Here is a 13,368-nt window from a genome sequence, read left to right as displayed (position 1 = left end):
CTATGAACTGGTGAGACAGCCGGTAGCTAACGCTAGCAGTACTACGAACTGGTGAAACAGCCGGTAGCTAACGCTAGCAGGGCTACGAACTGGTGAGACAGCTGCTAGCTAACGCTAGCAGGGCTACGAACTGGTGAGAGAGCCGCTAGCTAACGCTAGCAGGGCTATGAACTGGTGAGACAGCCGGTAGCTAATGCTAGCAGGGCTACGAACTGGTGAGACAGCCGGTAGCGAACACTAGCAGGGCTACGAACTGGTGAGACAGCCGGTAGCTAGCGCTAGCAGGGCTACGAACTGGTGTAGCTAGCGCTAGCAGAGCTACGAACTGGTGAGACAGCCGGTAGCTAATGCTAGCAGGGCTACAAACTGGTGTATCTAGCGCTAGCAGGGCTACGAACTGGTGAGACAGCCGGTAGCTAACGCTAGCAGGGCTATGAACTGGTGAGACAGCCGGTAGCTAATGCTAGCAGGGCTACAAAATGGTGAGACAGCCGGTAGCTAACGCTAGCAGTGCTACGAACTAGTGAGACAGCCGCTAGCTAACGCTAGCAGGGCTACAAACTGGTGTAGCTAGCATTAGCAGGGCTACGAACTGGTTACATTTACATTTACATTTAGTCATTTAGCTGACGCTTTTATCCAAAGTGGTTAGACAGCTGACAGCTGACGCTTTTATCCAAAGTGGTTAGACAGCTGACGCTGATACAGTTGCAGCGCTTATGACTCTCTGCACTGCGGTGTGGGTACCGTGTTTGTGCCGGATTAGCGGTATATCAACCAGTAGGGGCGCTCGGGTTACACCTGGTGATTATAACAGGCGGCTGTTAATGTCGGGCCACTGCCCGCAGACAGCCCGTCGGAACCTTAATTTATAATAATAATAACTTTATTTGTATAGCACCTTTTGGGAGAAATAAATAATAAGTAAGACAGACGATGAGTGTGATTATAACAGATGAAAATCAATTGAGCCTGTTCTTTTCTTTTTCTTTTCTCTTAAATAATAATAATAATAATAATAATAATAATAATAATAATAATAATAATAATAATAATAATAATAATAATAATAATAATAATAATAATAATAATAATAATAATAATAATAATAATAATAATAATAATAATAATAATAATAATAATAATAATAATAATAATAATAATAATAATAATAATAATAATAATAATAAAAGCAGATGCATAAATCTAACAAGTCAAATTAAATACAGCCATCAATGAAATATATAACCTTCATAGGACACAAAGGGTATTTAAAAATTGTTTAACCTAAAAGAAAGTGCCACAATTTAAGGTACCACGGAAAATCGCTACTGTATATTGGCAAAGAACAACTTCTATGCAACATCCAAAACTACCAGGACGTGTGAATACTTTCGGCAGCCCACTTGTCCTTCCGCATTGCTCTGATTGGCCGAGCACGCGCATGCGCATGAGCCGCGACGGGCTCCTCAGCCAGGCAGGAATACTAAACTCTACTTAAGCTCCAGGAGAGAGGAGAGAGGCTGAAAACCCGCAGTTCTTGCCCGACTGATGGGAGCCGAATCCCGGATCCTTATTTTTCTGATGAATACCCCCAAAACATGGAGGTCTGGAACGCAATTTATACAAATGGAAGTATTGATTACACCGTAACGAATCATTAAAAAAATATACCGTTAAAACACTATGGGTGCCGGCCAGAAATCCGGAAAATTACTGTGGATTGCCAGCGCTATTTGTCTATGGAGAAATTCCCCTTCTTTGCAGGGCTATAACTTTTTAAATTCTATTGCTACATTGCCATTATTAGGGCCCATTCAAAGTCCTATATGTATTGTTCATTGTGTAGCAACGTTAAACTTTTTCATTCACATATTCATAGTAAAGTATGGTCTAATGTATAAGTATGTTTTCATCTCTTTCTGCAGCTTTCTCCAGAACGTGATATATAGCCCCAAATGCATTATATTGATGATGAAATACAGTTTGATGGCAATCGGGGCGATATAAAAAATTTCAATTGGACGTACTTCTAGAATGATCTACGTATGATCTGATGATGACCGGATGGGCGGGGGATCGTTTATAATTCCGTGGACAGCGTTATATCATTCATCTAGTGTGGGTGATATGTTCATCATAACAGTTTATATGGAATACGATCAAAAATAACGCTGAATCTTACCGTATCCTCCTCGCGCCGTTGGGCGATGAGCGTGGAACAGTCATTTACCTATTATGGTATGTAGAAATATCGGGTCCATTTCCAGCTTGTATAATAGTATATATGTCCAAATCATGTTGTTTATCGAGTTATTGGCAATCGATCGCTATGTATTGTGTCGAGATCGAGTCCCGGTAGCCAAACAGAGTGCCCGGAAGTAATACGGCCGACCAGCACAACCTCCATAGCACTTCCTGTTTGGCGATTGCGCCGATCGGCCACCAGATGGCGCTCCTGAACCGCCAGAGAGCTCAGTGGGTCCTCCTGGTGGATCTCAGGCCAGCGGAGGGGAAATATGAATCCGATCGCAGATTTTTGAAATATTGATATAAGGACGCTGTAAAGCGTCCTCCGGCAACTTGAGCATGGCCGGGAATGACGCTTTTAAGCGTTTTCCGGCAGTCAAAGTGTTTGGAATATGTTGTTTCTTTACACATATGTTGGATTATGTAAAATAAAAAATCGCGAATTAACCGGCGGCTACAACAACACACAGTAACTACATACATCATTGTTTACAATGAACGATGGGGCCATCGATACCATTGTGCATTGTTGTTGTTCTTACCTTATCTACGTAATATTAATTGATGCACCCAAACACCTGACTCAGTAGAATAGAATATAGAAGTACTTTATATACTGTGTGTTGTTGTAGCCACCGGTTAATTCGTGATTTTTTATTGGTTTGTCATGACAAACCAATTACATAATCCAACATATGTGTAAAGGCACAACATATTCCAGTTAACGGTATATTTTTTTAATGATTCGTTACGGCGAAATCAATATATCCATTTGTATAAATTGCGGTAAGGGGAGCTTATTATTCCTGCCTTTCTGAGGAGCTTGTCGCGGCTCATGCGCATGCGCACGCTCGGCCAATCAGAGCAACGCGGAAGGACAAGTGGGCTGCCGAAAGTATTCACGCTACCAGGACAGGGCCAGAAGCCAAGACACTGGTCCCATATCTATTAGGCAAAAACATTGTATCTCTAATTTTGGTGATTTCCATTTGATTGTTGTTGTTTTTGTACTTCAATTTAAAGATCGGTGGTTATCTGTGTATGTTGTGCGTCGGTAAGGTCCCCTGAGTTTGCTCTGAACAGGGTAAATCTGCATCTTGCTATGATGCCCCTCTAGCTCATGGAATGAACTCCAACCGTCCTTAAAGCTTGAGATTCTCCCCTCTGTTGCAGAGTTAAAAACATTGATCTCAAATCTTCTCTGTCTGTCAATCAAGTTGTATGTGTTTTAATTGATTGTTATTAAGGATGTCCGATATTATCGGCCTACCGATATTGCCATTAGAATGTAATATCGGAAATGATCGGTATCGGTAAAAAAATATATATATAACTTATTTTTTTACATTTATTTAACCTTTATTTACCCAGGCAAGCAAGTAAGAACAAATTCGTATTGTATTTATTGTGAAAAGTATGCATAATGTTGTGTTTTTTGGGGGGGGGGAACCCTGCATATATTGGTATCGGTTGATATCGGTATCGGAAATTAAGAGTTGGACAATATCGGTATATCGGATATCGGTAAAAGAGCCAATATCGAACATCCCTAATTGTTATCCTTACTTGTCTTATTGTTATGATTTAATTAGCCTTTTCTTTGCTTAACTCGGTATGTACACTCGACCGGACTGTAAATGAGGGAAACCCCGAAAGTTGCCTTTCGGGTTTAAATAAAGGTTTGAAATGAAAAATGATCATGAAACTTACCTGGTGGAGGAGCGTGAGCTCAGAGGGTCTGGAGGAGGATGTTTAACGATGGTGAAAGGATGAAGGATGAACTTTGGATGGGTGAGAGCCTGATGAGCGGTGTGACAGTGACAACACACAATGGGCCCAGAGGTCAAAGGTCAGAGGCACTTCACCAAGAAAACAACGCAGATTTATTTTGCACATAATCTCACACACATCCCAAAACTGTAAACAGTTTTGCACACATGTTTGCAAGCAGTCAAAGCACATTCACCCACAAGCAAGCAGTCAAGGCACATTCACCCACAAGCAAGCAGTCAAGGCACATTCACCCACAAGCAAGCAGTCGAGGCACATTCACCCACAAGCAGTCAAAGCACATTCACCCACAAGCAGTCAACGCACATTCACCCGCAAGCAAGCAGTCAACACACATTCACCCACAAGCAGTGTTCATTTTGGCAGCTATTTTCATTTTAGTTTCAGTCTTAGTCATGTGTCAAGTGCTCCTTTTTCGTTTTCATCATATTTAGTCATCTTCATAATCAAATCAAATCTTTCGTTTAGTCAGTTTTAGTCAACTAAATGTCTGAGCATTTTAGTCTTAGTCATTTTTTGTCTCAATTTAGTTTTTTTGTTTTAGTCTAGATTTAGTCGACTAAAACGGATGACATTTTTGTCTATTTTTAGTTAATGTACTTTAAAAAAAATTATATTATATAAATTATAAAACTTTTTTTTCTTTTCTTTTTTACAGCTACTGTTTTATATATACTGTTTTTTAGTAATAACTAGAAAATAATGGTATTTATTCAACAACAGGTGATTGTATAGATTAGTATTAGTATCATTAAATGACAACTATGCTCAACTATGCTTCACCCACGGAAAGGTTGTTGGCACATTGGTTCCACACGGACATTATACGTTGTTGCACTTGCTTCCAGAAGGCTCCGTTTAGGTTAGCTAGTAGCAGAGGCTCTGTTGTGATTTTTAATGCACAATAAATATTCAACATTCTCTTTTGAGACTCCGCCTCAGACTCTTATCATTTGGCACTAAAAGCTAAACATTGTCACCGGTATGGCTGTCCGCAACATGTCATTAATTGTGTGCGAGAGGTCGATCAGTTAGCCACATTAGCGTGAGCTAGGTTAGCCACTAGTTAATGCGAGCTAGATGGAAATACAAACAATGTAACGTTACTGGTGAAAAAGTGATTTACCTTGGAATACTCCTTTGCCAACTTGCTGTACTTTGCTTGCAGGTCTGGAGCTGGATTATGAATAGTCCCAACTTTAGCCAAGGTAACATTAAGCTAAAACTAGGTTTTCAAATAGCTCTTCAGCTAATGCTAATAACAGAGCTCCCCGTCACATTGCTCTGTCGGGACGATGGCATTAAGAAAAGTTATAATTATTTTGTCTCATCTTGTTTTAGTCAATATCAACATACATGATGAGAAATTTCGTCCTGGTTTTTGTAAATTAAATTTTTGTGTCCTCAGTTGTGGTCAACGATATTTAATAAACTATTTAGTCTCGTTAGCGTCACATGGTCTTCAATAACGTGACGTCACGTCTCGTTGTCGTCATGAAAAAACCTTTGTTGACGAACATCTAACGTCATCATTTTAGTTGACAAAATTAACACTGCCCACAAGCAGTCAACACACATTCACCCACAAGCAGTCAAGGCACATTCACCCACAAGCAGTCAATGCACATTCACCCACAAGCAAGCAGTCAACGCACATTCACTCACAAGCAGTCAACATACATTCACCCACAAGCAGTCAACGCACATTCCCCCACAAGCGGTCAACGCACAGTCACCCACAAGCAAGCAGTCAACGCACATTCACCCACAAGCAGTCAACACACATTCACCCACAAGCAGTCAACACACATTCACCCACAAGCAAGCAGTCAACGCACATTCACCCACAAGCAGTCAACGTACATTCACCCACAAGCAAGCAGTCAACACACATTCACCCACAAGCAAGCAGTCAATGCACATTCACCCACAAGCAGTCAACGCACATTCACCCACAAGCAAGCAGCCAACGTACATTCACCCACAAGCAGTCAACGCACATTCACCCACAAGCAAGCAGTCAAAACACATTCACCCACAAGCAAGCAGTCAACGCACATTCACCCACAAGGAGTCAACGCACATTCACCCACAAGCAGTCAACACACATTCACCCACAAGCAGTCAATGCACATTCACCCACAAGCAGTCAATGCACATTCACCCACAAGCAAGCAGTCAACGCACATTCACCCACAAGCAGTCAACGCACACTCACCCACAAGCAGTCAACACACATTCACCCATAAGCAGTCAATGCACATTCACCCACAAGCAGTCAATGCACATTCACCGACAAGCAAGCAGTCAATGTACATTCACTCACAAGAAAGTAGTCAACGCACATTCACCCACAAGCAGTCAACGCACATTCACCCACAAGCAAGCAGTCAACGTACATTCACCCACAAGCAAGCAGTCAACGCACGTTCACCCACAAGCAGTCAACGCACATTCACCCACAAGCAGTCAATGCACATTCACCCACAAGCAGTCAATGTACATTCACCCTCAAGCAGTCAATGCACATTCACCCACAAGCAAGCAGTCAACGCACATTCACCCACAAGCAGTCAACACACATTCACCCACAAGCAGTCAACGCACATTCACCCACAAGCAAGCAGTCAATGCACATTCACCCACAAGCAAGCAGTCAATGCACATTCATCCACAAGCAGTCAACGTACATTCACTCACAAGCAGTCAACACACATTCACCCACAAGGAGTCAACACACATTCACCCACAAGCAGTCAACACACATTCACCCACAAGCAGTCAACACACATTCATCCACAAGCAGTCAACACACATTCACCCACAAGCAGTCAACGCACATTCACCCACAAGCAGTCCGCAACATGTCATTAATTGTGTGCGAGAGGTCGATCAGTTAGCCACATTAGCGTGAGCTAGGTTAGCCACTAGTTAACGCGAGCTAGATGGAAATACAAACATGTAACGTTACTGGTGAAAAAGTGATTTACCTTGGAATACTCCTTTGACAACTTGCTGTACTTTGCTTGCAGGTCTGCAGCTGGATTATGAATAGTCCCAACGTTAGCCAAGGTAACGTTAAGCTAAAACTAGATTTTCAAATAGCTCTTCAGCTAATGCTAATAACAGAGCTCCCTGTCACACTGCTCTGTCGGGACAAAAGCATTAAGAAAAGTTATAATTATTTGGTCTCGTCTTGTTTTAGTCCTGGTTTTTGTAAATTACATTTTTGTGTCCTCAGTTGTGGTCAACGATATTTAATAAACTATTTAGTCTCGTTAGCGTCACATGGTCTTCAATAACGTGACGTCACGTCTCGTTGTCGTCATGAAAAAAACCTTTGTTGACGAACATCTTTCGTCATCATTTTAGTTGACAAATTTAACACTGCCCACAAGCAGTCAACACACATTCACCCACAAGCAGTCAAGGCACATTCACCCACAAGCAGTCAATGCACATTCACCCACAAGCAAGCAGTCAATGCACATTCACCCACAAGCAGTCAACATACATTCACTCACAAGCAAGCAGTCAAGGCACATTCATCCACAAGCAAGCAGTCAACGTACATTCACCCACAAGCAGTCAACGCACATTCACCCACAAGCAGTCAACGCACAGTCACCCACAAGCAAGCAGTCAACGCACATTCACGCACAAGCAGTCAACACACATTCACCCACAAGCAAGCAGTCAACACACATTCACCCACAAGCAAGCAGTCAACGCACATTCACCCACAAGCAGTCAACGCACATTCACCCACAAGCAAGCAGTCAACGTACATTCACCCACAAGCAGTCAACGCACATTCACCCACAAGCAAGCAGTCAACGTACATTCACCCACAAGCAGTCAACACACATTCACCCACAAGCAGTCAACACACATTCACCCACAAGCAAGCAGTCAACGCACATTCACCCACAAGCAGTCAACGCACGTTCACCCACAAGCAGTCAACACACATTCACCCACAAGCAGTCAATGCACATTCACCCACAAGCAGTCAATGCACATTCACCCACAAGCAAGCAGTCAACGTACATTCACCCACAAGCAAGCAGTCAACGTACATTCACTGACAAGAAAGCAGTCAACGCACATTCACCCACAAGCAGTCAACGCACATTCACCCACAAGCAAGCAGTCAACGTACATTCACCCACAAGCAAGCAGTCAACGCACGTTCACCCACAAGCAGTCAACGCACATTCACCCACAAGCAGTCAATGCACATTCACCCACAAGCAGTCAATGCACATTCACCCAAAAGCAAGCAGTCAATGCACATTCACCCACAAGCAGTCAACGCACATTCACCCACAAGCAAGCAGTCAATGCACATTCACCCACAAGCAGTCAATGCACATTCATCCACAAGCAAGCAGTCAATGCACATTCATCCACAAGCAGTCAACGTACATTCACTCACAAGAAAGCAGTCAACGCACATTCACCCACAAGCAGTCAACGTACATTCACTCACAAGCAGTCAACACACATTCACCCACAAGCAGTCAACACACATTCACCCACAAGCAGTCAACGCACATTCACCCACAAGCAGTCAACGCACATTCACCCACAAGCAAGCAGTCAACGTACATTCACCCACAAGCAGTCAACACACATTCACCCACAAGCAAGCAGTCAATGCACATTCACCCACAAGCAGTCAATGCACATTCATCCACAAGCAAGCAGTCAATGCACATTCATCCACAAGCAGTCAACGTACATTCACTCACAAGAAAGCAGTCAACGCACATTCACCCACAAGCAGTCAACGTACATTCACTCACAAGCAGTCAACACACATTCACCCACAAGCAGTCAACACACATTCACCCACAAGCAGTCAACGCACATTCACCCACAAGCAGTCAACGCACATTCACCCACAAGCAAGCAGTCAACGTACATTCACCCACAAGCAGTCAACGCACATTCACCCACAAGCAAGCAGTCAACGTACATTCACCCACAAGCAGTCAACACACATTGACCCACAAGCAGTCAACACACATTCACCCACAAGCAAGCAGTCAATGCACATTCACCCACAAGCAGTCAACGCACGTTCACCCACAAGCAGTCAACACACATTCACCCACAAGCAGTCTATGCACATTCACCCACAAGCAGTCAATGCACATTCACCCACAAGCAAGCAGTCAACGTACATTCACCCACAAGCAAGCAGTCAACGTACATTCACTCACAAGAAAGCAGTCAACGCACATTCACCCACAAGCAGTCAACGTGCATTCAACCACAAGCAGTCAACGTACATTCACTCACAAGAAAGCAGTCAACGCACATTCACCCACAAGCAGTCAACGCACATTCACCCACAAGCAAGCAGTCAACGCACGTTCACCCACAAGCAGTCAACGCACATTCACCCACAAGCAGTCAATGCACATTCACCCACAAGCAGTCAATGCACATTCACCCACAAGCAAGCAGTCAACGCACATTCACCCACAAGCAGTCAATGCACATGCATCCACAAGCAAGCAGTCAATGCACATTCATCCACAAGCAGTCAACGTACATTCACTCACAAGCAGTCAACACACATTCACCCACAAGCAGTCAACACACATTCACCCACAAGCAAGCAGTCAATGCACATTCACCCACAAGCAGTCAACGCACTTTCACCCACAAGCAGTCAACACACATTCACCCACAAGCAGTCAATGCACATTCACCCACAAGCAGTCAATGCACATTCACCCACAAGCAAGCAGTCAACGTACATTCACCCACAAGCAAGCAGTCAACGTACATTCACTCACAAGAAAGCAGTCAACGCACATTCACCCACAAGCAGTCAACGCACATTCACCCACAAGCAAGCAGTCAACGTACATTCAACCACAAGCAGTCAACGTACATTCACTCACAAGAAAGCAGTCAACGCACATTCACCCACAAGCAGTCAACGCACATTCACCCACAAGCAAGCAGTCAACGTACATTCAACCACAAGCAGTCAACGTACATTCACTCACAAGAAAGCAGTCAACGCACATTCACCCACAAGCAGTCAACGCACATTCACCCACAAGCAAGCAGTCAACGCACGTTCACCCACAAGCAGTCAACGCACATTCACCCACAAGCAGTCAATGCACATTCACCCACAAGCAGTCAATGCACATTCACCGACAAGCAAGCAGTCAACGCACATTCACCCACAAGCGCAAGCAGTCAATGCACATTCATCCACAAGCAGTCAACGTACATTCACTCACAAGCAGTCAACACACATTCACCCACAAGCAGTCAACACACATTCACCCACAAGCAGTGAACACACATTCACCCACAAGCAGTCAACACACATTCACCCACAAGCAGTCAACGCACATTCACCCACAAGCAGTCAACGCACATTCACCCACAAGCAGTCAACGCACATTCACCCACAAGCAAGCAGTCAACGCACATTCACCCACAATGTAAGAAATGTATGTGGTTTCATGGGAACTGATAACAATCAGTGAATTAATCTCTGCGACTGCCTGCAATAGAAATGGAAGATTTGAACTTTTCATCATGAGATGAAAGCCAGATATCTGACGCACCAGGGGAGAGAGAAAAAAATACAATAAAATATATAAAATAATACATAAAAAATAAATAAAATACACCATGGGATGTGTATGTTTAGGCAACGTTTATATCAGCGTTTGTGTGTCTGTGTGCGCAAATAAGAAAGCCATTGAATTGAAGGTTCCCGTACAGTCTCACTATTACAACACAGTGGTAGAACTAACTCAACTAATTACATTGCTTTCGGGAAGAAAATTGCTCAGAAACTGTCAAAAAGATAAAACCATGTTATTATGAAGGTGAAAAATAACGATGCTGGAAATGGCAATGATGAATGATGATAATGACAGTAGGGGTTAGCTAGTCCAATGATGAATGATGATAATGACAGTAGGTTAGCTAGTAGGTTAGCAAGGTTAGCTAGTAGGTTAGCTAGGTTTGCTAGGTTAGCTAGTAGGTTAGCTAGGTTAGCTAGTAGGTTAGCAATGTTAGCTAGTAGGTTAGCTAGGTTTGCTAGGTTAGCTAGTAGGTTAGCTAGGTTAGCTAGGGTTGCTAGGTTAGCTAGTAGGTTAGTTAGGTTAGCTAGTAGGTTAGCTAGGTTAGCTAGTCCCATTGGCATGAAAAAAAGACACAGGAATAACCACCTGAGCCTAAATTGCTGACACACGCAGCTGTGATGGCAAATGTCATCCGACACCCGCCAGTCTCCGAAACACATTATAGCCATAACACAGCCATAACACAGCCATAACGGACCAGACTGACGTAGCCAAACAACTTTGACCTCCAAGCAAACAGCCTCGCCCTCAGACAGAGAAGCCAAAACGGACATACATCAAAGACCACAAGACGCACAGAAACACAATCCAAGTCCCCCGCCCTCTCCCCCACCTACCCCGCCCCCAAACACAACCCTACCTGCTTGTTTTTCAGGTCGAGCGAGAGCTCGTAGTCAGAGGTGGAGGAGTGTGAGCAGGCCCTCAAGGGGGAGGCCGTGTGGTGCAGACTGGCTCGCCTCCCCGTGCACCCTCCTTTGGCTCCTCCCCCTTCCTCCTCCTGCTCCACCGCTGCCGCCTTCTCGCACCGCACGGCCACCACCTCCTCCTCGGGGGTTGCCTCTTCCTCCACCGCCACCTCCTTCTCTTGTTCTCCATCGTCTTGCTCTCCTTCACAAGGCTCAGGGGTTGTAGGAGTGTCCTGTGCTTGACCACTTGTGACCTCCACCTGGGGCTCAGGTATGGCTTGTGGTTGAGGCTGGGGCTGAGGCTGGGGCTGGGGTTCAGGTATGGCTTGGGCCTGAGGTTGGGGTGGAGCCTGGGGCTCAGGTATGGCTTGTGGCTGAGGCTGGGGCTGAGGCTGGGGGTGGGGCTCAGGTATAGCTTGTGGCTGAGGCTGGGGCTGGGGCTCAGGTATGGCTTGTGGCTGAGGCTGGGGCTGGGCCTGAGGTTGGGGTATAGCCTGGGGTTCAGGTACGGCTTGTGGCTGAGGTTGGGGCTGGGGTTCAGGTACGGCTTGTGGCTGCGGTTGGGGCTGGGGTTGGGGTGCAGCCTGGGGTTCAGGTACGGCTTGTGGCTGAGGTTGGGCCTGTGGTTGGGTTTGGGCCTGGGGTTCAGGTACGGCTTGTGGCTGAGGTTGGGCCTGGGGTTGGGGTGCAGCCTGGGGTTCAGGTACGGCTTGTGGCTGAGGCTGGGGCACCGACTGGGGCTGCTGCAGCTCGCCCTCTCCTCCCCTCCCCTCCTCCTCCTCAGAGTCTGGAGGAAGGCCATCGCTGCAAAAAGGAGAAAATGCAGAGTGAGGGTGCTGCTGCAGCCGTGGCGACCTCTGACCTCAGACCGCTCCTCCTGGACGTTGACCTCTCTGTGTGTGTGATCTCTGCTGCCAATTGTATGCAGGGAGGCCAAAGGGCGTACAGGTCTGTCTGTCTCTCTATCAGTCTGTCTCTCTAGACACACTGCAGATGGACAGCCAAAATAAAAGCACAGAGCAGCTCACAGAACTACAGAGCACCAAAATAAAAGCACAGAGCAGCTCACAGAACTACAGAGCACAGCAGTAAAACAGTCACACACTGGAGCGAAGACTTCACAGGAGAACATGTGAAGAGACATGTGAATAATTTGGGACAGCTAACAGTGACGCACACACATAGACACATGCGTGTGCACACACACACGACACACGCAGACATGGGGGACATGCAGCCGACAGACGTGTTTTGTGGGCGTGCGCACGATAAGGAGAGATGAGGTGGGCATGTATCGTGTGTGGGGGTGTGCTTGGGTTTGTATGGGGTTATAGGCCATTGTGACCTGGTGGGTATCACTTAGTAGTTGAGTGAGACCATTACCTCCGGTCAATGGTCTCTAACTACACACCCTCAAGACCCCTACACTCTGCATCTTCTGGCCGTCTCAGACCCACTCCTATCCGAGCTCCAGGAGGATCATCAAGGAGAACCTGCCTTTTCTTAGTCCTTGCCCCACAATGGTGGAATGAACTACCCACCCCAGTTAGGACAGCCGAAACCCGTCCAATCTTTCACCGTCGACTAAAGACGCACCTCTTCAATCATTATCTGAAATAATAAAAAAAATAATTATTAAAAAAGAAATCTAACCCTAACTAACCTTACTGTCATGCACTTAATATAATATACCTAATATACTAACCTACACTGTAGCACTCAACACCTTGATGAACATTGTTACTCAGCTGATAGAGTTGTGCCCTTCCTGATGACTTGTCGTACAGAACTTG

General features: G+C 45.2%; 1 pseudogene across 1 annotated transcript in view; it reads right to left on the bottom strand.

Annotated features, from left to right (window-relative positions):
- LOC311241971 (IQ motif and SEC7 domain-containing protein 3-like) overlaps positions 1–11,661 on the bottom strand; it is a 113,892-nt pseudogene extending 102,231 nt beyond the window's left edge. The window contains exon 1 of the transcript in view: positions 11,530–11,661. The product of the transcript in view is annotated as an IQ motif and SEC7 domain-containing protein 3-like (transcript). The remainder of the gene's footprint in view (positions 1–11,529) is intronic.
- Between the last annotated feature and the right edge of the window lie 1,707 nt (positions 11,662–13,368).

Source organism: Notolepis coatsorum, assembly GCF_963971535.1.
Source record: "Notolepis coatsorum genome assembly, chromosome: 15".
NCBI lineage: Eukaryota > Metazoa > Chordata > Actinopteri > Aulopiformes > Paralepididae > Notolepis > Notolepis coatsorum.
The sequence above is the reverse complement of the archived record's forward strand: the minus strand, read 5'-3'. Positions and strand labels throughout refer to the sequence as shown.